Raw genomic sequence first — 26,437 nt, 5'->3', positions numbered from 1 at the left:
GTGTTCCGGCAACCAACCGGAACACCGCAGGGGCGGACACAGAATTCCTGGGGCTGGATGGGGGAGTGGTCACAGGAGAGGCAGGGGAGAAAACCCAACGGCAGGCAGCCTGGGGCTAGACACCGCGGGGGGTGAAACACGAGGGGTGCCCGGGTGTACACAGGACTTGGCTAACTAACATAGATTAGACATCTAAACCCAAACCTGGTATGCAACATATGAAGAAAGACATTTTTCTTTTGACTGGAGACAAATTCCATCTAGTGACTTAAAAAATGTATACATGTTCTCTTGGCTTTTTACAGCTCCCTGTGTTCCTCACACAAAGGGCATGGCAACACTTTATTCCCTTACTGGGTGGTTGTTGTGGTTTGATATAGAAGTAAATTTTTTTTAGGAAGTTAGGTTAAACTAATTAGTGGTTAGGTTTAGATATTGGTATTTGGAGTGATTACTGAAAGTATAGATATGTTTTTGAGAATATAGGGGGTTAAAAGTAAGAATTTTTAGGAGAACTTTTTTTTTTGGTTTTGGTTGTTAGAGAGTGTAGACTCTCCCCCTGCCCAGCCTTAGGCTGGGTGGGGGAGGGGAAGTTATGTGGTTTTGTTTAGGTAGGTTGAGAAGTTGAGAGTTTGGAACTTAGTTAGTTTTTATAGATAGAAGGGTGGAGAGAAGTTGAGATTTTTTTTTTTTTTTTTTTTTTTTTTTTTTTTTTTAGAGGGAAAGAGATAGAGAGTTTGGTGGTATTTGGAAATTTGTTGGTAGAGGAGAAGGAGAAGGGGGGGGAATGCTTAGCGTAGGAGGCGGAATGCCGGACTGAGATATCAGCTGTCTAGGGAGTCTGAACTTTTAACCCTTTCTAAGAAATGAGGGCTTTTTAAAAGTATTACTCCTCTTTGATTTGTAGTAGAAGAGAGATAGTCCGGGACCTGAGTTGTTAGAAGAAGAAATATTTAGGTAAGAGGAGATGATGAAGTAGCTTTTAGCTAGACTTTTCTTGTTAGCTATAGACTGAACCAAAATCTCCTGCAATAGAGACTGCATTTTAGGGGGATGCAGTGGTGACCCAGGGAGACCTGTTTCAGCTTCGAACAGCACAAGAATAGCGAGAAACGAAGAGAGCTGAAGAGGGAATGGTAATACCCTCTGTCTTCAGGAAGAAGATGAGTCCTGTTTTTAGATCCCTCGGCCCCAGGGGAAAATGGGGGGGACTGTAGTCCCAAGATAAAAAACTAAACTGTTATATCTTTAAGTCCATAGCAAAACATCCTTAAAAGAACCCTATAAGCAATCTGTCCATGCACAGTAGTAAGAACACCGTAACATAAAAAGGAGAGTGTCACACTGGCAGATTTTCTCCAAACAGTGGCCATGTGTGACAGGGAAACACAGGGTAGCAGCTGTGTTTCCTGAGGAGCCTACAGTACAAGAGAGACTTCTCTCTGCCTTAATAGTTTGAGTATAGATTACCTGAAGGGTAATAATTTGATCAAGAATCCCGGGTAATGTTTCATAGCTAGGTGTTTTTAGAAATTAAGAGGAAGAGGGGTGTTTTAAAAAGTCTTCATCCTGGATTTAGTTTATGTGTTTTCTGTATTAGTAGTATTTTAATAAAGTTTTTTTCCTTTGTTATTAAGCTTAAGCCTGCTCTGCTCTGTTCCTGATAACATCTCACAGCATTTATTTAGAGAAAGTGCATTTTCATGGGGACTCTGGCATTGCGCCAGTGTCCAACCATGACAGTGGTTTATCTTTGCAGAGCAAAGCCATTGAGACTATTAAGTTTCTCTGGGGAATATCTAATTATTCAGTTGAATAAGTGGCAATACTCATTATAATTATATGTCCATATAAATACGAGAAAGCACCTAAAATCCTTAATTATCTATTTTCTTTGGTCAGCAAATTAATTTGTGATCCTTTATATTAAAAAAAAAAAAAAAATCATATTGATGAAGCTATTCTAAGTCTGCACCAAGACCAACTACACACCACAACAGAAACTTCACAAAGGACTAGGAACACCAGAAATGAAAAAATGTATTTGTTTCTTATAGACTTAGATTAGAACTGTGTTTGCATTATGAGCTGACCTGAAATCAAAACCCTGGGACGTTCTACAGACTGGATATCAAGGAAATAGAAATGCAACTACAAATATAGAAATGTAGATTCGGGGATGGAGGTGTTCTAACTAATCTTCAGATCAAAAACAGAGTCAAATTTATATTGAAATTATACTTCAGGTTAAAAGTAGAATTAGAAAGTAAAGATCAGGAGTCAGAAAGAATTAGACTAAGCTCAGTCATTCTGTAATTAAATTTATCATTGATATAACTTACATTGCAATGCCCTTCAGTGTAAATTATCTAATACTTATTACAGAAATGTTATTTTCATATGAAGAATCACTTTTGAAAAAATGTATTATTTCAGTCATGTACGACCGCATTAAAACATCTTTATAAAATAGATTAAATTAATAAAAGGGCTTTCTTTTGCATACAGTGATTTGTAGAAAGGGACTTCAGCATACAGAGGTTAAAGATCAAAGAGAGAAAAGGACATGGTCATCATCTTGTTAGGGGAACCCTCCTTCTTTAGCCACTGTAATTTTCAGTTTTATTCCTTTTCAAGCCCTACCTGAATGAACAAAATTTCATAACAGAAAGGGAGTGAAAACAGAGATCTACTGATTCTCTAGGAGGGCTTGTATATCCTTTTTTTGCAAGTATTTACTGCAAATTCTGTATTGGCACAGCACTGAGGGGGTCTACTGCTGATTAGAGTCTTTCATGCATCCTATAAAGAAGTCTCACCCCCATAGAATTCAGTCATATAGCCAAATTTGTGCAGAAATAATGAAAATAATCAAAATTTGTAGACAAATCCTCTGATAATTGCCGAAGACAAAAGGATCACAGCTATTTTGATGCCTATTTGACTTGTGAAATGTATGAAAGCATAACTGAAGTACAGGCACTTTAAAAAAAAATCCCTTTTTTATTCTTACAATTTAGAGTGTGACTAGAGAGTTTGTTGGAGAATTAGCTGATTTCTGCCAGGAAATTCACAAGAGAAGGTTTTAGCACCTAGATTATTAAAACCAAACAGATTCCTTTCTTCTTTTACATATTCTTGTAATTCTGTACATCTATACCATATACATACTTTTTGCAGGAATAGAATGTCTGCTGCTGAGAACTCATCCAATGTCAGGTGCTGCACTGGGCATCCTCAGCTAGGAGCAATGCAAGCAAACGTTCATATGTGCTGACTCTAGTCAACCACCATATCCCACCGAGTTAAGTGTGTAAAGCTGGATTGGCTAAATATTTCTCCCTGATGATCCTTCAGGGGAGTTCAGTGTAATAAAACCTACCAGAAGAAGGTAACTCTGTCTTGGTTCATACAGGAAAAAAACTTTCTCTTGAGGGCAGGCTTGCCTGCATGAAATGAGATACACTAATTTAGCAGAACAAGCATTGGAGAAGGGAAAGAAATAGAGCTGAAAGTTTAGATAAACAAATAAAGATATGAACTTCTTGATGTTACAAGTAGACAAGTTATTCCAAATTTAGATAGCAAAGAAAAAAAGACCTTAGATGCTTAAAAAATAGGTCTCATGTCTGATATTTATTTATGAGCCAGACCCTGCTGCTGTGTGAAAAAGAAATGAGCTGTTCTTCCCTCATTGTAGGACCATACCAACTTCTGCATTCAAGTGTGCTTAGGTCCAGGAGAAACCATTAGATCATTTAGTTTCACCATAAATTATCACTTAGTGTATGTAGTCCAATTTATTAAGTCTGATATTTTTAATCAAGCTAGATTTGCACTAGACAATTTGAAGTAAACATCTGGAACACTTGTGACATTATTACTTATATTTGGTTGGTGTTATGTTAAGAAACACACATACTTACCACCAAAAAAGACACACCAACAGGTTATTTCTTTCATTTACTACAATGTTGATTATATTTCTTATGACTCAGAGGCTTGTACTTTTGTATTCTTAGCACATTTTGAGGGAAAATCAGCAGAAAAAAACCTGAGGTGTTCTCAAGAGATGCTATCCAAATGATCATAAGAAATGTGCTAGATATTTTACATAAAGGCTGGAAAGCAAAAGCAAAACCAGCATTAGAAATTTATCAGTCTAATCAAAAAGGAAGTTCCTGTCTGACTCTAAATTAAATGAACAATATAATCCTGAGCATAGAAGCAAGGTAAATGAATCAGACACTCTAGAGAGATTTTCATATGATATCTAAAAGCTCATCGACCATAACATTTTATTTCCTTCTCTGACTTGCTGAGTAGAGAACCAGCTAGTGTTTCACACCATGACTCAACTATTTCATCAATACAACTTCATTTGTTTCATCCTAGTTGCTATCTCATGTCTCAAAGCCATCACTCATAGCCATCTCTGAGGAAAATCACTAATGCAATACATATTTGCCCTGATCATTCGGGTTTAGTTAAAAAAAACAAAACAAAATGTAAAAAAGGTAGCTTTGAACAACAAAACTTAGTGGAGCTATATTTTCTTTCTTCCTTCCATTCTACCTTTACAGTAAACCAAGACATAACCTGTTAAAAAAAAAAAAAAAACAAAAATCAAAAAACAAAAACAAAAGCACCAAAAAAAGCCCAACTTGCAAATGTCCCAGAAAAGACTAAAAGACCACCTTATTTGGTTCTCTAACTTAAAACTCCACAGAAATACCATGGCATGCCTTTACCTCTGTTGGACTGGGTTTTGATAAACATGACATTATGCCCTTCACATACACCAGACTCATACAAAAACATGTCTGTAGTGACAATATATAGATCCATTGTGACCTGTATTGCATGTACCTTATATGTTATAGGTTATAAAATGGAAATGGCCAAAATAAATTTAATTTTTTTCCAATGCTCCAAACTTGAAGGTCAATTTTTTGAGCCAAAAGCTTTGAATTTGTGGGATTCAGATATTTATCTTCCTTAGAGCATATAAAACTGGCCAGAGACCAATTAAAATGCATCAAAAGACAGACTTAAATCTTGGATTTATATCCTTTTGCTACTTACTGTTTTTTAAACAATTTTTTTATCTTCTCTGTTCTATTTTTCTAGTTTCTCCATTATCTTCATACCTTAAAAGAAATAGTGGATAAAAAGTATCTGGCATGAATAGAGATCTTTCAATCTAGTAACTTTTCTGTGACTAATTACTGTTTCAATAACATTTAAGTGATTGTTCTTTCTATTGCTACAATTATTTCCCCATTGTATTTAATGCACTGGTTTAATAAAGATGAGATGTCTCTAGGGTGAATTTAACATTGTCACACATCCAGTATATTGTTCTTATGATAAATGATGGTTCCTTTTGCTTCAGCAGTTGTTCCTTATGTTGATTCATTCAACAAGAAAGGACAATTGTCAATGGATTCATTGATACATTGGTTTTAAATATTTATTCCTGTTAAATAATGCATTTCAGGTCAATTATTCAAGCCACTCTTAATGAATAATGTTATGACTGTAACAACCCTGTTTTGATACGTAACTTGTCTAAAAACCACACTCTTTTAGCCCCTATACATATCTGTATATAATCAATAAGTTGACTGAGAGTTGTTAATCAAAAGGTGTGAAATACTTTGCTGAATGCACATTAAGCAATGTAGCATTCAGCACTTCAGATGTGCTTGGTTACTTGGGTTATGCATGCTCATTTTGGATTCTTGGAATAAGTGAATTCTGACTGGTGAATATCAATTTTCAGTGAATTTCAGAGATAAATTCTCAGTTGAAAGGAGTGATCAAAAACTCAGAGCTTATGGTTTCGTGGTATGTATTTTTCTAGACCCTGTCCAAACACTTCTCAGTAACAAGTTATTATTATAAAATGAAACCAAATATTACTCAATTTAGTAGTTTTCCTCAGAAACATTCACTCAGCAGTTCTTTCCCTTCATTGCAATTCAGGATTTGTACCTCAAATGTCAAATTAACACTGGTTAGTATAAAGTGTAGGTTTATCTCAAACTTGTCCATACTTAGAAAAGTTCAATTTTTCAGTGTGACAGAAATACTATGGTAGAACTCATCTTCTTTTATAAACATGGTATTTCAAGTATTTTTCTCCACCTCATCATAAAGTGAACTATGTTCATACATTCTTCATATTGTCTTCATACATGGACATACACACAAAGTGTCTGTTCATATATTTTGTCTTCTGTATTTGAGCTTTGTGGAGAAGCTGTAAATCTGGATTACTTTGCTTCAAAGTAATTGTTTTCTCTTTCCTGGTTCAGGAAATGTTTTAAATAAGATTAGGCCAGGACCTTTCTGGCTACTGTAAAAATCAACCCTGTCCTGCCTGCAACTAGGACAGCTATGGATGTACCTTTAAGTTTCCTGAAGTTCTGTATATTGGTGGAGCACAAAGGGACATTACGACTGTCTTGCAAATTGCACAGTTCAGCAAGACAAAAAGTTCTCCATGGCGACTCAAGAATAGAAAACTAGAAAGGTTCGGGTAGTGCTGCAAAATGGGCATCCTGTTGATTAAAGTTGTATGTGGAACTTTTTGATGGCATCATGCAACAGAGGAAGACACTTTTTTAATCTTGGAAACATTGCTAGGGGCTAAATCAAGTAACTTAAGAGTTCCTATCTGTAGCTGTCATACTATTACAGTTTTTCCATGACTCAGTCTTGCCCTGATGGTGCTGGAGGGCAGATGTTGAAGTAGAACAGGTGTGGGTGGGAGATATGAACCTAGAATAAGAATAATTTACAATTTTATTGCTTCTTTTTCAGCCTTTACATGTTTCGTTCCCTAAAATATGAGTAAAGGTGATAAGATATTAAAGTGATGCATTGGAGAATCTAAACTGGACAAAAAATACTCTTGTAATTCTTTCCTACTGATGCTATATAGATAGCTTTATCTAGGAAGCAGGGAGGGAGGGAGGGAAGGGAGGGAAGGGAGGGAGGAAGGGAGGAAGAGAGGGAGGAAGGGAGGAAGGGAGGGAGGAAGGAAGGGAGGGAGGAAGGGAGGGAGGAAGGGAGGGAGGAAGGGAGGGAGGAAGGGAGGGAGGAAGGGAGGAAGGGAGGAAGGGAGGAAGGGAGGGAGGGAGGGAGGGAGGGAGGGAGGGAGGGAGGGAGGAAGGAAGGAAGGAAGGAAGGAAGGAAGGAAGGAAGGAAGGAAGGAAGGAAGGAAGGAAGGAAGGAAGGAAGGAAGGAAGGAAGGAAGGAAGGAAGGAAGGAAGGAAGGGAAGGAAGGAAGGAAGGAAGGGAAGGAAGGAAGGAAGGAAGGAAGGAAGGAAGGAAGGAAGGAAGGAAGGAAGGAAGGAAGGAAGGAAGGAAGGAAGGAAGGAAGGAAGGAAGGGAAGGAAGGAAGGAAGGAAGGAAGGAAGGAAGGAAGGAAGGAAGGAAGGAAGGAAGGAAGGAAGGAAGGAAGGAAGGAAGGAAGGAAGGAAGGAAGGAAGGAAGGAAGGAAGGAAGGGAAGGAAGGAAGGAAGGAAGGAAGGAAGGAAGGAAGGGAAGGAAGGAAGGGAGGGAGGGAGGAAGGGAGGGAGGGAGGGAGGGAGGGAGGAAGGGAGGGAGGGAGGGAGGGAGGGAGGATAGGATAATCTAATTTATATCAGAAATAAGGAGATGAAACAAGAACAAAACCAAAAACTCAAGTATAAACAGATGGTGGCAAAGACACCACTGACTAGTGGGTTAAAGCATGTTTTTCTAGAACATAGTGATATAGATATACAACCTCATTAAAGATGACTTGAGAATCAGATTATGGTTTTCAATGCTGTTGGTGAGACAGTTATTGCTGAAAAAGTGAATAAGTAGCTTCTGTTCCCACCTTTGCCTTGCCCTGAGTGCATCAAGAAAAAATACTATACTGCTTCTTTTCCTTCTAAAAACTGGATCAGTCAGAATTAGATACTAAAGATTTTATTTCATATTTAAAACAATGAATATATACTGTGCAAGGTTTAGACTGAACTAAAGACCTGTATTTTAAACTCAAAAGTCATATTTTTAGCCTGTAGTTGTCCTATGTAGATAGCAGTAAGTCCTCTTAGTTTCAGACAGTGAACATAATAGCCCTGCAGAATGCTTTTTTTAAAATATAGATCAATTATCTCAGTTTAATTGCTCTAGAATTAAGTTAAATTGTTTTGACTCTCATGCATCAGGAATCACCTTAATCAAGTCTGCGTTGTCCAAGAAAAACATTTTGTCAAACAACTTAATCCTTCTTGTCAAAATGTATGATCCAAATACCCAAGGGTAGTGTACATTGACAAAGATTCATTTTTTTCTAACACCACTATCTTCTTGATTAATCAAGATAAAAATCCCCAAAATATTTTATTCAACTATCTTCTCTCAAATAATTTAGACATACAAAAGAAACTGTAGTAAAAAAATCCTAACTGATTTTCTGACAGTAATATTAGCTGAAGTCCTATGTCAAGGAATATTTCTGCCTTTCACAGGCACAAAGATTTTTGTATAATGAAATAAATATAATTGAAGTATATGCAGAGTTTCAGTCACATGTATCTCAAACAGTGGCTGTTTTTGCATACACACTTAATTCAGTCTAGTTTGTAGATCTGTCACTTCTGCTTCCTGTTAGCTCATAAGGCTGGCAGCAGCAGAGACTAAAAGCTAACATGATCTAGCAAAATATTTTGTGTCATAAACATTGCTCTAACATTCTGAAATGGCCTTGGTCCAAATTACCTAACCTTGTTGTCCACATTTTCTCTTGACCTTAATGGGACTAGTAATATTTGGGTACTTTAATGACAGAATTAATTAGCTAAAGTTGTAATTAGTATACAATTATCTTCTTGTTAACAGGAGCAGGTGGGCCAGAGAAAAGCTTGCCTTCATGTTTCCTGAGTCAGCATTGCCTGCAGAGGATCCCTGGTCACCTGCAGAGTACACTGTGGACCCCCACACCACACCAGAGTGTGGATCCCATACATATCCTTCAGCTACCTTCAACTGAACCGGCACATCTGTATGGTACAATACACATTTAAACAGAAAGAGCTTTCTCTAGCTCCATAAAAAAAAGGCTTCATAAGTAAAACGATTCCAGCATATGGCTATACTATTGATTCTAGGGTGAGTTTGCTTGAGGTACTCTGAACAGTGGTCTGCCAAGGAACACGAAGCTCTCCTCTGGCAGCTGAAATTTCTGCTGTGATTTACGATTTCTGAACTCTGTGCAAATCCCGAGAGCGGCAGAACGACTTATCAGAATCGCAAATATGTCTTTGGTAATGTGTCATATTAGCTCAAAGATCACAGCTGAATTCAATGCAAGCTGTCTTTAATTGATAAGAAAGGGAGAGTAGATATGGCTGTGATATGAGGGTGGTGTCAACTAAAATATCTCCTCCCAGTGCACCTCTCTTTTCTCCTAAGGAATTTCAGATACATAATAGTGGAAAACAGCAATTGTTTAAATTGTTTGTTCCTTTAACATTTTTATTCCCCATGCCTATCTATCAGATCTTTCCACACATAATGAGAATAACAATATTGCATATTCAATACAGAGGATGAGTTAATGGGAATAAAACTCCCTCTCAGAGTGGTTTACTTTACCAAATCCCTGTAGACTATTAATCTTCCAGTTCTCTGAAGCCCTTCAGAACAATTTTCAAAGAAAAGCAAGCACAGACAGGATATGGGGAGTGAGGATCATTTATTGTTTGTCTTGTCTTGTTTTCCCTTTATAGTGAGAGATTACTGAGCCAGAAAAAGCTATTAGGACCCAAACAGGGAGGTTTCCTGCCTCCTACTTATTTGATGGGGCCATGACTGTGTCTCATTCATATTCTAGTGGATTGGCCTTTTGTGGCCTGCTGAAAAGCCATAAAGGCAATGACAACAAGAATGACTGCATTGCAAGTGCACCCTTTCTCATTTCCATCTCTCCTCTCCTCTGAAACTGACATTATTAGAAAGTCAAATGCAATGACTGCAGGGGTTTCTGCTTTTTTCCTTTTTTTCCCCTTTTAGATTTTACTTCTTTATTTCATGCCACAACCCATGCTCACTACATTCCTGTTCACAGTCCAACCACTCTCCACTGGGCACACATACATTAGTGAAGTCTGTCTCTCCTCTGTTTTTTGTTTGAATTTATTTATTCAAATCTCAGCTGCTTTTGTTAGATGGCATTTAAGCTTGAGCAATATGCTTCTCTAATGATCTAATTCACAAAAAAAAAAAAAAAGAAAAAAGCTCTAATTAAAAAAAAAAAAAACAGCTAAAGGAAAAAAGTGGGAAACCCCCTGCATCACTATCCATACATTTAATTAACTCTGATGATTATTTTAAAAGTGTATTTACACACTAATGCTTTCATTAGGATTGAAGCTTAATAGAATTATAAACTTAGCAAAGGACATCACTTGACTCAGGAAGATTATTTAACATTAATTATAACATGCAACTAAAGAGTGTAATGAGAATAAGTGGACGAAGCATGCAAGAGAGATTTAACACTAACAGAAACATGATTACACGAACAGCTCTCATCTGAAGATTTTGAGACAAATCTTATTTTGAGCATGTGCATGAAATATTAACTTAGCTCTTTAGGCACAAGACAAGTGCCTCCTAACTTGTTTTCAGTAATAGGTGTCACAGTAGAAATAGTGGAATAGAGGTAGTGGATAGGCTAGTTAGTGACCTTTGCTGACTGACTGGATATCTTTTGAAAGAAAACAGCTAAAAAGATCTAAAGCTTTATATGAGAGAAATAGCTAAAAGAATGATGTGGACAATTGACATGCAAATGAACAAAAAAAAAATATCTGCACTAGAATGGTGAATGCAGAAGAGCACTGTTGGAAAGATTGTGTTTCATGGTAAGCATTTAAACAGCATATATGGAGCAAATAAATGGAATGCCATAGCATTTACTACGCATTGGTCTTTCTATGCTGCATGGACATTAAATAGCCTATGGCAGTTTCACTGCCAGCAGGATTTGTCCCTGAGTCCTTGACCAAAATTTGTCTTTGTTTCTCTTGCTAGGCTGCATGCTGATTTTCCCTGATCTTTTTGTTTGGCAACATTTATATCAGAGCTAAATTTATTTTAGTGATGACTGTGGATACACAGTTGTAGGACAAAGTGTGATACAAAAGTTACGAATGAAAAATGCTGTTGTTATTATTATTGCTATTATTATGTTATAAACACAGAATTTGGACTTCCAGCTAGCATTACTTAAGTTCTTAGATCCAGTGTTTGGATTTAGTCTTCTTGTTCTGCTTCCTGAAGTTATCCTCTTAATAAACAGAGTTAAAGCTTTCCTATTTCCAGGTGCATACTTTGGCCAACTTTCCATCATGCAACAGTTCTGATTTCTCTCCTCATTAGAAGGTAGAATATTAAAAAGAAAAAAAAAGCATTTTTAATTAAAGGTAATAGAACTGCATTGGACCAATGCTAATTGTATAAACCTGTTTAGATAACATAACATAATGAGTAATACACCACTGCCACTGAGCAAAATCTCACTTTGTGAGAGAAATTCCTGACACAAAAATTATTGGCCTGCATCAGGTAGACACTTGTGCTAAGTGTTATTAAAATATATGGAATACAATTGTTTTCTTTCTTCATGAATCTTCTGTGATGGTCTTTAGCCATGATCTTTTATAAATATCACCCAGCTTTCACTTCCCAACTCAGAAAGGTGCTTACCAGCAGATAGTCAAAACAGTTCTCATCAGTTTCCATGAGATCTGGTGAAACAGAGGACTTTTATTTCCTCTGCACGTTTAGCTCCTTCTGCCATCAAAAAGCCTAAAGAGGGCAAGATTGTTTCTCTATACACTTGACTTTTATGGTACATCAGAGCTGACTTTTATGGTACATCAGAGCTGACTTGTGTATCTTTGGGGATTTGTAGATTGTTGCAGTAAGTAGTATGACTACTACCTGCAGACACTGCAAGCCGTATCTTCATCATCCGTGTACCTCGTCTCCCAGGTTCAAAAAGAGGACACTCCTGTTTCTAGGGACTCATTATATGGTGCACTTTATTTCTTGACTTGGTAGCTCCCTACACAAATTAATCTCGATGCATTTAATCCCTCTGCCTAACATACAAGTTTTAGAAAGCTCCTGCCCTTGTCCTCAGCACCTGTCAGCATAAACCCCAGCAGGACTGGGTGAGTGGTTCCTTGTGCAAAGGAAGCATCCAAGGCATGCAGGAGCAGCAGCAAAGCAGCAAAATCTCAGCACTGCTGTTACAGTGGAGACTGCGAGAGAGAGAGAGAGAGAGAGAGAGAGAAAGAGAGACAGAGAGACAGAGAGACAGAGAGACAGAGAGACAGACAGAGAGACAGAGCATGCATATTGGGGGGGAGGGGCGGCAGGCGATGGATCAAGGAAGAAAAATTGGGAGGAACTACAGGAACAAGCATTTTCTGGCCTATTTTACATCTAGAGTTACCAACTGGTTCTTCTTTATCCAGTCTTGCTGCAATTCCCCATCCTTCAAATGGGTAATGACAACAATTCCAACAGTAGCTCTGTACAAAAGGTCTTCTTTTTACTATTTTTATCATATTTGCCCCTTTCTAAACAGATCATCATAAGGATGTTTTTAGTGCTGCCTTGCAGAGGTACTAGAAAAAGTGATTCAAAAGACACACTGATTGCAGCTTAATTAGACATTACTGCTTACCAAGAGTAACTCATGCTGTATTATTGTTTCACATTATATAACAAACATTTCTGAACATTTCTTCAGCAGCTGTATGAACTCTCAGTAAAACTAAGGACTCTGCAAGGTCATTGTTACTGAGGAAGGCTGAGAAGAAATTCCTTTCTGCACTGTCCTTTCACAGTTCATATGTGTTCTTTATGCGCTGTATTCTGTCCCTGTGATGTCTTTGCCATTATGTTAAATGGATGACCTCTGTATTCAGACCTTAGAAAAGGTTAATGGTTATTACTGCTATATGGTCCAGGAGATAGAGCTCAGAATGATAATTCAGATTCATGCCCATGTCTATTTACATAGACATTTGTCTGAATAACAGCTGAGTCTCAACTGTTTCCATCAGCCCAGCTTAGCCCTGATTTTTCCCCATGCATACACAGGGCTGCAACATCACAAGATTCTTGTACCTGCGAAACCTGGAAACATGGAAATGCTCTGGACTTCATTGCTCTTGGAGGAAAGCAGCCAGTACACCTCCAAGGCTGGACATTCTATCAAATATTTTCCATTTTATGGTTGTTTAATACATCAGAATAAATAAGGACTAGCATGAAAATGTCCAAAGGAAAAAAACCCCACATCATTCCCACCCAGTGGCTGACATATGGTTTTCCAAATATTCTAACTCTGAAAGAGCTTAGGTGCACCTTTATATTAGAGAAATGCATGGGAGACAGGTATACTTGCTGACTTAGAGTGACATGACTGGCACTATCCAGTTATAGTTCCTCATGGATTTATTTAACAAAAATCCAGTTTGCAATTGTCAACACTTTTGCTGATTTTAATATTTTGGGCTGAGAGTTTCCCTTTAACATTCTGTTATCAGGCCAACTCATCTGGAACCTCATTTGAAATACGAGAATCTGGTGCTTTATGGGTATTATTTTTTCCAGATTAAAAACTCTTCCATCTTCCCCATGTTGAACTTGTGGTACCTTGCTGCAGGATTGAGAAAGCTGGAGCTGGAGGTTTTTTAGGTTTTGTTATTGTAGTTATGGCTGGGATTTTGTTGTTGTTTTTTTCTCATTTAGGGAAGTCTTATTTTTAGAAAAATTATGAAAACCTCTGGAAATATATTTCTTAGTAAATCATCGATTTTTCAGAAAGGTAGTTCTGAAAAGACACATGAAACCATTTTTAGGAACTGTGTTTGTTAGCCTGGAGGGAAAAGGAAAGTGAAGGGGAGGGAGAAAAAAAAATACTAGTGAAGGAAACTCAGAAAGCTAAAATATTTCCCTTAGCTGAGAACACTGACCAACATCTTGAAATGGATTCTCCAATGCAGTCTGGATGTATTGTCTGGGGATGCTTAAATAATGAATTTTTCTTATATGATCACCTGGTTTAAGATAGGAGTAATTTTCATTTTTGCTGGGTACAGATAGCTGCAGTAATTTAAGAACCTTTCCTTGACAGCACAGATTGATGGATCTCTTTCATCAACCACTAGATGTCATGCACTGATATCTGTCCCCACAGTGTAGGCCAGGATTACAGGCACAGATAGAAATGTAGGAAAATTCTTCCCCTTAAGCCTTTTCAATTTTTTGTTGTAACTTAAAATATGAGAAATGTGACAACTCCTGATCAATCGATTGTTTATTTAGCAGATTTTTTGGTCATGGTTTCTGATATTTGAAAATTGTTTGCCCAAATGCAAATTGACTATCTGAATTTTTATTGTACAATGTCTACAAATGTTCATTGGTGGTTTTCATGCTTCTGTAAGCAAGAGATAAATATTATAACAAATTTGGAAGTGAGTAGAGAGAATCTGAGATCAGTTGGACCATTAAATCTTTTCTTTCCCTAAGCGTTGAGCAATGATGCAATAGTACTCTAAGTAACCTCTAGCATAATTTATCCCACCTCCCACCTGCCCACATTTCATTTTCAGCTGCCTGTTTTGGTAAGATATCTCAGACATATAGTACCAGAACTGATAAATATTTACTCCAAAGCACCTTTCCCCTAGCAGAAAATGATTTATTCAATACCTTATTCTTTTCTTCCTTTAAGTTCCTTTTTACTGGGAAATAAGGTTTTTTCCCATTTCAAGCCAACGTTTTGGCAGGAAAATGCATTTTGATTTTGCTTTTACCAAACAAATGAAAACCAACTATTTTCAAAAAACAATTTCTACAAGAAAATAAAATAATTCACCAGAAATATGCATGAAGAAGTAGGGTTTTGCTGGTGGCTCTGCAAAAGCCTTATACCATTTTTTAATGAGGTAAACTGATTTGCCTCATTTCATAGAATGCCTTGGTGACAGAAGCATAAATAGGCCCCTAACATCCAGATTCCCAGTCTTGTAGCTGGTTAAACAGGTAGCAATATAAACTGAAGTCCCCAGCTCTCTCAGGTTCTGTTTGCTACTGCCTGACAATTCCTCCTCCCAAAGATATGTATAACACCCAATTTGAAAACAGACTAGATGTGTGGAGAACCAGAGAAAACCATGGAAACAAGATGAGGTTAGTGGCAGAAGTCCATGCACTATATATATATATATTGAATGTTGCAGTTACTTCGCTAAGCAACAGCTTAGTGTATGGTATAAAAATAAATGGTAGAACATTTAAAAATTCTAGATTAAAACAAAATGACATGTAAAAGCACAAAATCTTACTGGCAGTAACAGTACTACATTGATAAAAATCTTTGCTGCTGACAGAGTGGGACTTGATGCTGTTTGTTAGATTCTCAAGTGGCTCTAGAGGTCATGAAAGCCTCTCTATATAACATGATTATAGTATAATAGAAAAAGGTAACTGACTCAATCCTCCAGTTACTGCTTGCTTCTACTGAATTGCTGTACTTATTTCTGCTTAATTAGAAACAAAATTAAATTTATTTCAATGCCAAGTTGTTGCTGCTGTTTTTTCAAACCGCATTAAAAAACAAGATGAATATTTGCAGATAATATTCATATTTTGCAAGAAAATTTTTCTGCCTGGTTTTTATCATCTGATAAAATTCATGAATTGGGATTGATGTCCCAGTCCACTCCTGGTGAGTAATGGTGAAAATTAAATGATGTACACTTAAACTGAACCGAGGTATGCTGTGAGTTAGAGTAGACAATGCTTTTAAATGCTATGTTACCATCTCTCACTATAAAGGAACACATTTTTTGCTAGTAAAAATGAAGCACTTCATGGCACTGAGTTGAGCCATATGTGTCAGAACTAGTAGGAAAGCTGCTGAAAGGTCAAATATGCCAAGTAAAGGAAAGCTTGTCAGAACCCGACAGAAATTCTTCAGATGAAAAATCCTCTGTTGGAGAATGTAGATTCCTCAAAATCAAATATTTAACAAACCACTTTTCAACATTACCAATGTCCTGACAAAAATTCAGGAAGGCTCTGAATAAATCTTGCCTGCCGAAAACCTGTCAATACCTGACTGCAAGGCACTTACCCATTTTCTTAGGAGTTACTTTGGCCAGAGTGGATCGGGCTAAAGGGCTTTTTTTTTTTTTAAGTTAAAACCTTGTGCCAAAAGACTGCCTTTCTGTCAGACTTCTGCCCTCAAGAGGATTGTGGTCCGTGCCTTCTCTTGCTGAAGCCTTCAGGTTCAGCAATTCCAGCTTTTTGCTGCGTTGGAGGTTCTGAGCTGAGGCTATGCTGTACTCTGTTCTGCCACAGCAAGCTACCCCTAAAATGCTACAGAAAGATTCTGTTTGCCTGCAAGGGCACAGGCTGGTGAGCACCTGAGTGGTTTGGCACAGGAAATGCTGCCAAAACACTGCTGCCTTTGCTCTGCTGCACTGAGCCTGTATGCTCACAATGCTCTGACCGCACACCTTGGTCTGTCAGAGACACTGGAGTGATTCACTTCTTGAGGGCTTGGAGAAGACAACACAGCTCTGACACATTATATGATATTTAACTTGTCACTGTTGCCTTAAATATTCCTAACCAGGCACTTTGTACAGAAAAGCGAGAAAGTCTTCCTGAGTAAGATAATTGAGGATCCTATAGCTATGTTCTTTTGAAAAATTTGAAGATGTTTATACAAACTGAATGATATTTAATAGATAGCTTGAAGCTTCTATCTGTAATTTAACATTCATCATCCTTGCACTTAGCACAGTTACTTCATTATATATGTGGAATAAAATAAGCCCTTTTTTTAAAGAAGAGAAAATATCTATGTCTTGGCCTCTGACTATCTTGAAACTCTTTAATATGAACCCCCCTCCTATCTCTGATCACCTTTCTATCAGACTCCATGAGGTCCTAAAAGTCTCCCCAAAAAAGAATAGTCTCACAGGCAGAAAAACATCTGGTGTAGAGAGCAAGTCATAATATAAGATGACAGGGAAGTTTTTAGGTTATGTTTCTGCAACAAATGTATTTCAGGAAAGTTAATATTTATAGCTATGCTCTTGTTGATAATGGTAAAAGGAAATCAAATGCTGTAGGCTAAGCTTTATGCTTATGCAAAAGAGCAAGGCAAGCCAGTAGGTTCTCAGCATGCTATGGAGAAACAGAACTGGATCATCTTAGGCATAATAATATCCTGGCAAAGCCACAATTATTTCCTATTAGCATTTTTAAATTTTATTAATCCAAAAATAGTCTGTATATATTGTATTATGAGCATTATGAATGCTGAAAATTAGTTTTGGTCCTAATTATTTTAGGTAGAAACAAGGAACACTATCCCTCTTTCCTTTCATCAAATGAAACTGTTTATAAAGCCACTCTTTAAAAATTACTCTCAATCATAAGAAGTTGTGTGATATCAAGGAAAGTATTAAAAAATTATGAGGTAGAGTGCTTAGGCTACTGCCACTTTTCAGTGAGAAGTATTTGGACAGCAAGCAAAAGCAATAATGTCATGCTTTGAAAAATAACCATTTCTATTTTTATGTTAAAGCATTCCATCCATCTCCTCAAGTGCTAAATATTACTGAGGAGAAAAGGCATATTTACTGATTACTTTATCCCGACATCTCACATTGGTCTTCTGAACTTTGTGAAAATGCACCATTTCATTATGCCTTGGTGAAGATATTTGCTAAGAGTTAATGGAATCACATTATACAGCTTAAGTAAGCACAGATAATTATGGGAACAGATATTTCAGTAAGCACTGCAGCCTCACTTAGGTGCCAGAGTTAAGGAAACTGGATGCAAAGGCTTCCTTAGTGATTGAATGACATAATTTAAAGGCATAGATAGTACAATGGCCTCTGAACTGGGGGCAGTACAATCAACAATCATAAGAAGCTTTCATGATGTTTTTAGAAGTCACAAAGAAGCAGTGAGTGGATTCCTACATCTCAAAATTACAAATAGATATGTACCTAATTACTCATCTTATTCTGTGGGAAATAGCAGGTGTGCTAAATTATCCATGCCTTGTATGAGTCAAGGAAGAGCCCTGACATCTACTTTCTTCCTATCACTCCCTGGGTATGTTGTTTTTTCTTTTTACCTTTCTAAATTTCTCCCTTAAAGGGATTGACAGCTTTGAACTATCTTCCCAAAGATCTGAAGAATCCAAAGAACAGTGGTTTCCCTAATAAATAATGTCACAGATCCCTATTGGTTTAAAGCACTGCAGAAAGCAGCCACAGAGGGCTGGGGCAGCCAGAATCAAAGTCACCTTGATAGTAACGTTGTTAGGAAGCTGTTTTTAACTGCATGAGAGCATATGGTCTTTGAAAATACATGAAGAGACAAAAGTTAATAGCTCTATCAATTTCTCTACCTTCCCTTCCTCCTTAAAGCTGTAGCAATACATACTATAACCGGGCACTTCAACCTAAATTTTCAGACGTTACTGCTTTCCTTTACATTCATTTCACATGGGGTGAAGTCACCTCTGATCTCTGTGCTTCACAGTCTGGCTGTGCTACCTACACAATATCTTAAGGTAGTGTTTAACCTACATGCTCTCCAGAATGCAAGAGAATTCAAAAATTCCCTCTCATGCTGAGTTCTGACTCTGTCAATTTCTTTCTTGTAGGAAATGCCGGAGGAAATATATTCTAGATGGAGTGAATGCACCAAAATCGGCTTGAACTCTGTTTACTCTCTGTTAGGAAACCTCATGTGTAATCCTTATATTATTTTGGCCGGGTATGACCTTTAAAAAAAAGAGGCCAGATAATAAACAGAGGTTTTCATCATATCTCCATAGAAAATACAGATTTCCAGTAGTGAGGGTATAACCTAAAAATAGTCTTCTGTGATGATAGTAGAGTGCTTAGAAATACAACTTACACATTTTTTTCAAGGATAAAAAAACCCAACACCAATATCACACTCTGTATACATACATACATACATACATACATACATACATACATAAATATATGTCTGTATATATATATGTGTGTGTGTATATATATATATATATATGTTCTTTATTCATATTGTGATGTGCTAGCTAAATGACAAGAACTAAGAATTTGGCTGTATGTCTCTAAAAGGCTTTCTGTCTGTGACTTTTCCTCGCAGCTGCTTTATCTGAGATTATTCTCTATGCTTGAGTAATTCCCATTGGCACAGTTGCAGGCAAAGTGCTACTGTCTGCCAAGCTTCTGAACTAATCATTGGTGAGTGTAGTAGCCCAGAAGTGACAACCTGAAGGCTGAAAATTTACATTAATCCATTTTTACTTTTCATAGCTCTGGCACTGAGCAAAGTGCACTAGAGCTTGATTTGTTGCATCAGCTTTGCTTTTTTAAAAATAGAAAAAATAAAACATTTGTTGGTTTCATTTCTTTCCTATAGTGTGTGAGCATTTTGGGTTTTTTTGTTTTGTAATTTAGTTGTTCCAATTGTTATTTTTCATCATTTTGTATGAAGTCTGCTATTTCATGTGAGCATTTCTGTCTGTCAATAGCTGTCTAAAAATAAATACCCCTAAATGAGTTCGGAAGTTTTCTCTTACTACTATAGACAAACAGAGCAACAGAAGAAAATGTTGCAGATAAGCACTGAGTGTTCCAGTGGAACAGCGGAAGTGGAGACTGAGTAAACCCAGATGTACCTTTCCCCACTTGATACAGTGACTAGCCTGCAAAAAGTTACGGAAGAAGTTTAATTTGTGCAAACCTTAGGTTTAAGAAACAGTTTCTCTTACAAAAAGAATAAGCATATTAGAATGGCTGATAACCTGGCCTGGAAGAAGGGAGGGTTTAGGGCATCTGCCAGGGATTATTTGAAACACAGGCTGTAACTATTTGCTGAGTCAGGAAGAAGTGGGGCGAGGCAAAGGACAGCTTTAAATTCAAGTGCCATAATCACCAATCCATTCTGAAGTAGATCTTATTTCCAGCTCAGTTCTAGAAAACATTCCCATGAAGACTTTGGTTACTTTGGTAAACCTATTCTTTTCCTAGGAAAAATATTCTGAAGACAAATTTCCAGTAATGTCTACCTCGTATATTTTTGTATTAGTCACTGAGTCTTAGAAACCTGAGTAGTTTAGGGGAAAATAAAAACCCAGCTTTCGTTCTTTTCATGTACAGAAAATAAATTGAATCTTGTAGCAGTATTCAGGACCAATGCTGAGGCATGTAGTATCTTATATCTTTAATATGTAATTGGAATAAGAGGACTTGATCTGCACAGTAAGGCTATACAGCATCTAGAATATACCGCATATTAATTGCTGTCAGGTGAAGCCAGAGAGATTTTACTTCTCCAGCTTCTCAGCACCTCAGATTCTGTTGACTTTACTTTTGCTCCAGACCAGTCCAGCACCTTGCAGAAAACAAGCTCTATGGGTTTTTTTTTGCTCCCTATCACTTTCTCCATAAGGTGATGTTTTCAATTACTGAGTTATTCTAGTTGGCTCTGCTGGAATGACTTCTAGTTTTTCCAGTGTCATTTATGTAAAGAACAGACCATAATTTTTGTAAGAATTATAAACATCTGTCTTGTTAAAGGTCATGCACATACATATATTCAATTTCCTGTAAGTATCAATGAAGTTTTTGACTATCCCAGACTTCATTGCTGAAAACAACACTTTATATGAAAAATGTTCCAGATTTCCCTCCTTATGTATTGCCAACCATTCCTCTTTATTTTGTCCAGTGGGCTTCCTTAACAACTCTTGAACATTAGCAGTACCTGTTAGAAAGATTTAATATGCTTCTATCAAGTTTTGTACCTGGGAGATTGTCATGTTGCATGGATTTCCTAATTACTTTCAATGATTGATTACTTTCAACTTGCTCTCCAATAATCTATGTCTAAAAATTTTCACTTTCTAAAATGTGTAAAACAGCATGTCAGATGTAATGATGTGAAGAATATAACAAACTGATCTGCCACAGAGTTTTACTGAAATTGATATTGCATCTGTAGCTCAAAGTCACAAATTTTAAAAGTATGCACCTGCACTGTAATTTTTAAAATGTTTTGCTGTACTTATTGTAATAAAATTATTGTATATAAGAAGTATGTCACATTTTTAAGATCAATATTGGCAGTGTTAGTCAGAAATAACCTATTGAAACATGAAGATTTTTCCTACCTTGTTATTCTTGTTTGGAGCACTGATACCAAATTTTAACATGACATATTTAAAAAAAAAAAAAAATCCTTGTACTACTGTAAGTATATAGACAGACTTACTGTGTTCCTACTGCAAATGGGAAGATTGCAAGATCTTTTTGTCAAAAGACAGGTAGAAGTATGAGACAGAAACTGGATAAAACTATTGTTTAAAATCAGACAATAAGCTAGCAAATGAACCACAAGTAGCACACAGGGTATTTCAGTAGCATGTTCCCACCTTTAAGTACTTCTTGCCTTTGATCTCCTTTGCCAGGTTTAGTTTATATTCTATAGGAAAAAATCCTACCTTTGTTCCATTAGTACCTTGTACTTTCTTAATTGATTTTAGTGCTCTTTGACTTTCTTTCTGAGAATTTATTTTCAGTGAAAAGAGCATTTGACCTTGAGGCCATTGTTTTTAATTCTAGCTTCCTCTGGTAAAGTTAGCAAAACATTAAGAAGAAGAAAGCTGTTATTATAACATGCTAAGTACTAGATTATTAGACAAAACTTGTTATCATCTAATAGGGCTTCAGTTGTTTATAAACAAATGGATTCATTTCAATGGTAAGAGATCGGTAACAAGAACTATCCTGGCAGTCCTGATATTGGTCTCAGCAACTGAGCAAGCGTTACACACTTGAGAACAATTCTTGCTCTTGGGTGTTGATCTTCTGGCGTGGATTGCAAGATACCTGGCACAATTTCAGTGCGGTCACACAAAAGTCTTCCTTTTGAAGAGACACTGTAAAGAACATAGTTTACAGCTCTGAATTTTTAATCATTTCTACAGTAATGGAATTTTTGTATATGGATGGAGTTTTGTATTCTAAAAAAACAAAAGGTAATGCTGAAATTTTGTCAACTTTTCCTCACATTGAAGAAAATCTATCAAAGCCTTGGTCATCAAAATAAAGAAATTATTAATAAGAAAAGAATGTAATTAGTATTGTACATAGATACTCCAAAATCAGTGTCATGAGATTGAAGTTTAGTCATCTGAAAGCAATGAGAAACAAAATACTTACCATTTAAATATTATATTTTTGGTGGGGATGGATTTTAAGATCTTAATTCTTCACTCACAGAGGTTTACATAGGTGACAAATTAAACAAGATCTGCATGCAAGATTGATTTTTGTGCCTCAATAAATCAAAGGAAATAATGCTTCTAATGTAACTCAGATGATCTGAGAATAAATCCGCTGTTGATTATAAGAACTCAGACACTAATATGATTAACAACAGTGCTCATAAGCTGTTAAATACAGAAATTAATTTACAATTAATGAGTTGCCAGCTCACTCCCACAACAGTGATTGCATCTCTTCATTCAATTTCAGACCCTGTCATGAAACTCTCTCAACTACCTACAGAGCCTAAGCTTTGACTTTAGATTTCTCGTAAGTTCCAGTGACATTTGTTCTGTTATTGCCATCCCTACCATCTCCTATTTACATTCATGTACTATTACCACCAGCAGACTAAGCAAACAGCAGTCAGGGCTATCTGTTAGGCTGACTGTGAGAGGCATTATTATGGTTGCTTAGCAGCCAAGAAGACAAGATAATACATAACTTTCATACACGGAATGAAAGAGAAAGTAAATTTAGGCAGTTCGAATATTAATAACCAGTTAAGGCCCTAATATGAAAAGTCTGAATCATGAAATATCCTGAGAGATAAGCATCAAAACTTTATTTCAGCTTAAAAATATCTGTATATCCTGTATGAATTTTATTTCCTGCAAATATAGCTTAATTTCAAAAAGGGCTTTAGCATCACGATAACATGCATTTAAGGTCTCTCCTTCTCTGGCCTCCTAGGCTCCTAAACTTATCTTTATCTGCAAATGGGTAAATCTGGTCTCTTTATCATGTAAATTGATAGAATGCTTTCTAAAAATGAAATTTAAGAGTCACATGGATTAAAAGTTATATATTGGTGAAGAATCAGCATGACTCACATCACAAAAATTCAGTGAAATTCATTGAACAAGTTGATAAGCATATTGGCAAGAGACATTTAGCTGGTGTAGTCTGCTTTGAATTTCAAATAACATTTTGCAAAGTCTTTCATCAAAGCCTCTTAAAGAAATTAGGCTGTCTAAATGAAAAGAAACATTTGCACATGGATACAATTTCTGTAACATATAAGAAATATGGTGAGAACATCAGCGGTTAAAGCAGAGGAACATCTCATATGTGGCTCTACATTTGTATCTGTGTTGTTTCACATAATCAAAAATTAATCAGAAAAGGAGATGAAATGAGGGAGGTGGCCAAGTTATGGTAACAAATAAATTACTAAAGCAAAGAAATATGATGGTCTGCAGCAAAGTAGGACTTCATAACACTGAGTAACTTCATAACAAAAGAGCAGACAAAATGAAATATTAATAAATATTAAGCAATGCATATAGAGAAAACCATATTCTTAGTTTACTTGTATATAAGTGGTATCTAAACAAATTATTATTATTTATGATTGTGATATAAATTTATAATCATAAATTCCAGAAAGTATGAAGCTATGAATAATTACTGAGAAAGCAAATAGAAGGCCAGGAGCTATTTCAAAAGGAACAGAAATCAAAAGAGGAAGCCTTGGCATGCCATATCTAAATCCATGGTACATCTGAATCTGGAATACTTGCTCAGTTCTAGCCTTCCTATTTCAGAAGAATATGATAAAATGGAAAAGATACAGGAAAGTCTGGAAGTGATGTTCAAAGATATGGTATGGCTTTTGTATGATGAAAAACCAGATAATTTATAGTTTTCCATCTGGAAGAGAAGGATGAATAGGGAACATGGTGAAGGTCTGTAAAATTGGAGGTGGCATGGAAAAAATAAATAGGAGTCATCTCCTAAAGAAAAAAAAATCATCATAGAAAGTTCAAAATGAATGAATGGAAATACTCCTTGATACAACAGCTTTTTAATCTGTGCAATAGTTTAACAGTAATATTTTGAGTGCTGAAACTCTTCAAAAGCTTTATTAAAAAGTCTAGAAGAAAAATATGCACATCAAGAGCTATTTAATACAAGACAAAATTAAATTCAGGAAGTCTCTGAACCTCAGATTGCTGAAGAACTGGTAAGTGCTGCAGGAAAGGAGGTGGTAATGCCCACTTCTCTAATGCTTGGAGGCTATCCTAGGCACCCACGAGCAGTCACAGCTGAAGACAGAGTGGGTGATCCCTACATAAGGCAGAAGAATAATTTTCCTGCCCAAGGAAATGTGTAAGCATCCTTAGATGGCTAGCTTGGTGCAGACTGAGTTACTCTAGGGAGCATTCAGAAGTGGAGTTTTAGGTGCTCAAGGAACTTTACTAAGAGGAAAAGGAGATGCTTTTGGAATATTGGAATATGGGCATTTGCCAGGGCCACATAGCAGCTAAACTGAGAACTGACCAATATGTCAGGCTTAGGAGCCTAAATCTTTCTATAGGCATAGCTCAGAATATTTAATTCACATATTTTAAGACATTAAATGCCTTGAATACTGAAGGAATCCATATTAGAGCAAATATTTTAATCCACTTAAATTCAATTTAAGTTCTAGCATAGTAGAATGTGCCTCTTCCCCTTCCTCCTCTGCCACCTACCCCCAATCTGGTCATGTAAGAATTTCCAAAGCAATGCAAGCATTAAGGAAAAAAAGTATTTTTGATTTTAGTTGCTGAAATGCTAACTATGTTTATGCCTTCCTTTATGGTAAATATGCTGCAAAATATATAGTAGCACAACCCTGAACAACTTCATTGCTCCTTCATACTTTAATAAATGTTCACCATAAATCTTAGCAGCAGATTATGCATGTCAAATCCATTTATATAATGTCTGAGTAGATTTAGAGTCCAAAGATATTATGTTGACAGCATTACTTTACTGATTGTAAACAAATATTAAGAAATCTGGGATCTGTTATGAACCTTTTCTTATTTTCCAAGTCTCACAAAAAACAAAACAAACAAACAAACAAAAAAAAACCCCACCCAAAACCCAAAAAAAACCCACCAAAAACAAAACCAAAAAACCCTTGAGTCCTGATTGGACTGAACTGCAATCAGTATGTGACTAAAATTATCTCTCCTTTTTTTTTTTTTTTTTTTTTTTTTATGTGAATAATTCATGATCAGTTTGATCTGTCAGTCCACATCTATCTCCCCATCCCCATTTCTGGTATTCTTTTTTTTAGTGATTTAACATGAAAAAATATAGGAATATACAGCAATTTAAAATTACAGAGCTTTTTACTTCACCACACACAGATATTAACTTCCAAGAAACCTGTTTTTTTTTGAACTGATAAAGTTCTCAAGACACACTTTAGACCTTATGGATTCACCCTTCTCAAAAAAGAATTTATTAGGTAGATAAAACCATGAAAACTATTAGAAGCAGATGAAAGAGCTTAGAATTTAGAGGTTTAAGAGAGTTTTCCTCACTACAATTCAATGATAAAATTTATATTGATTTTCACGTGAGATGATTGTGCTCCAAACCTTTGATGAAAAAAGAAAATTATTGTCAGGTTTTACTAGTGACAGTTCTGACAAGGAAGCCATGCTAGATATAGAACTGAAATTTTGCTTTCATTCTTCTCGTTTAGAGGCAATTTGAACATAAAATGAAGTAATCTGGGAACACGACATTTATGTATGTGATATGAAACTCCTGGAAAGGCATATTGTACAAGTGATTCTTTTAAATCTATTCCAGAACTCATTTATTATGTAAATTTGTAAAAAAAAAAAAAAAAAAAAAAGTAATAATTAGGGCTTATATGGGGAAATATACTATCATAATTAGATTGGTATCATCATATCAGTGTAATTCTCTGTTAGGATTATCTTTAAATTTAATTCATTTGCATTTTTAACTACAGTAATACTGCATTAGTTATATATTAGAGCTGTTAAGGGTTAGATTAAAAACTATTCCATGCATATGGATCCCTAAACATAGCCAGAACCTTCTTTTGATTTCTTTTACATCAGAAAGCTGGTGTTGAACATGTGAGGTTCTATCAGGTGAAATGACAGACAAACGTGACAAAGCTGGACTGTAAAGAACACATTGCCATATATTTCTGTGTAAAACAGCATCTGAACCAG

The 26,437-nt window shown here is 36.3% G+C and overlaps 1 long non-coding RNA gene across 1 annotated transcript in view; it reads right to left on the bottom strand.

Annotated features, from left to right (window-relative positions):
• Window positions 1-4,481: 4,481 nt before the first annotated feature.
• Window positions 4,482-26,437, bottom strand: part of LOC128790060 (uncharacterized) — a 30,943-nt gene continuing 8,987 nt past the window's right edge. Inside the window, exons 2-3 of the long non-coding RNA XR_008431616.1 lie at window positions 5,086-5,150; window positions 4,482-4,599 (exon numbers count right to left, since the gene is read on the bottom strand). This is a non-coding gene — a long non-coding RNA (uncharacterized LOC128790060). The remainder of the gene's footprint in view (window positions 4,600-5,085; window positions 5,151-26,437) is intronic.

The sequence above is a fragment of the Vidua chalybeata genome, chromosome 6 (genome assembly GCF_026979565.1).
Source record: "Vidua chalybeata isolate OUT-0048 chromosome 6, bVidCha1 merged haplotype, whole genome shotgun sequence".
NCBI lineage: Eukaryota > Metazoa > Chordata > Aves > Passeriformes > Viduidae > Vidua > Vidua chalybeata.
This window is presented reverse-complemented; position numbering and strand designations above follow the sequence as displayed.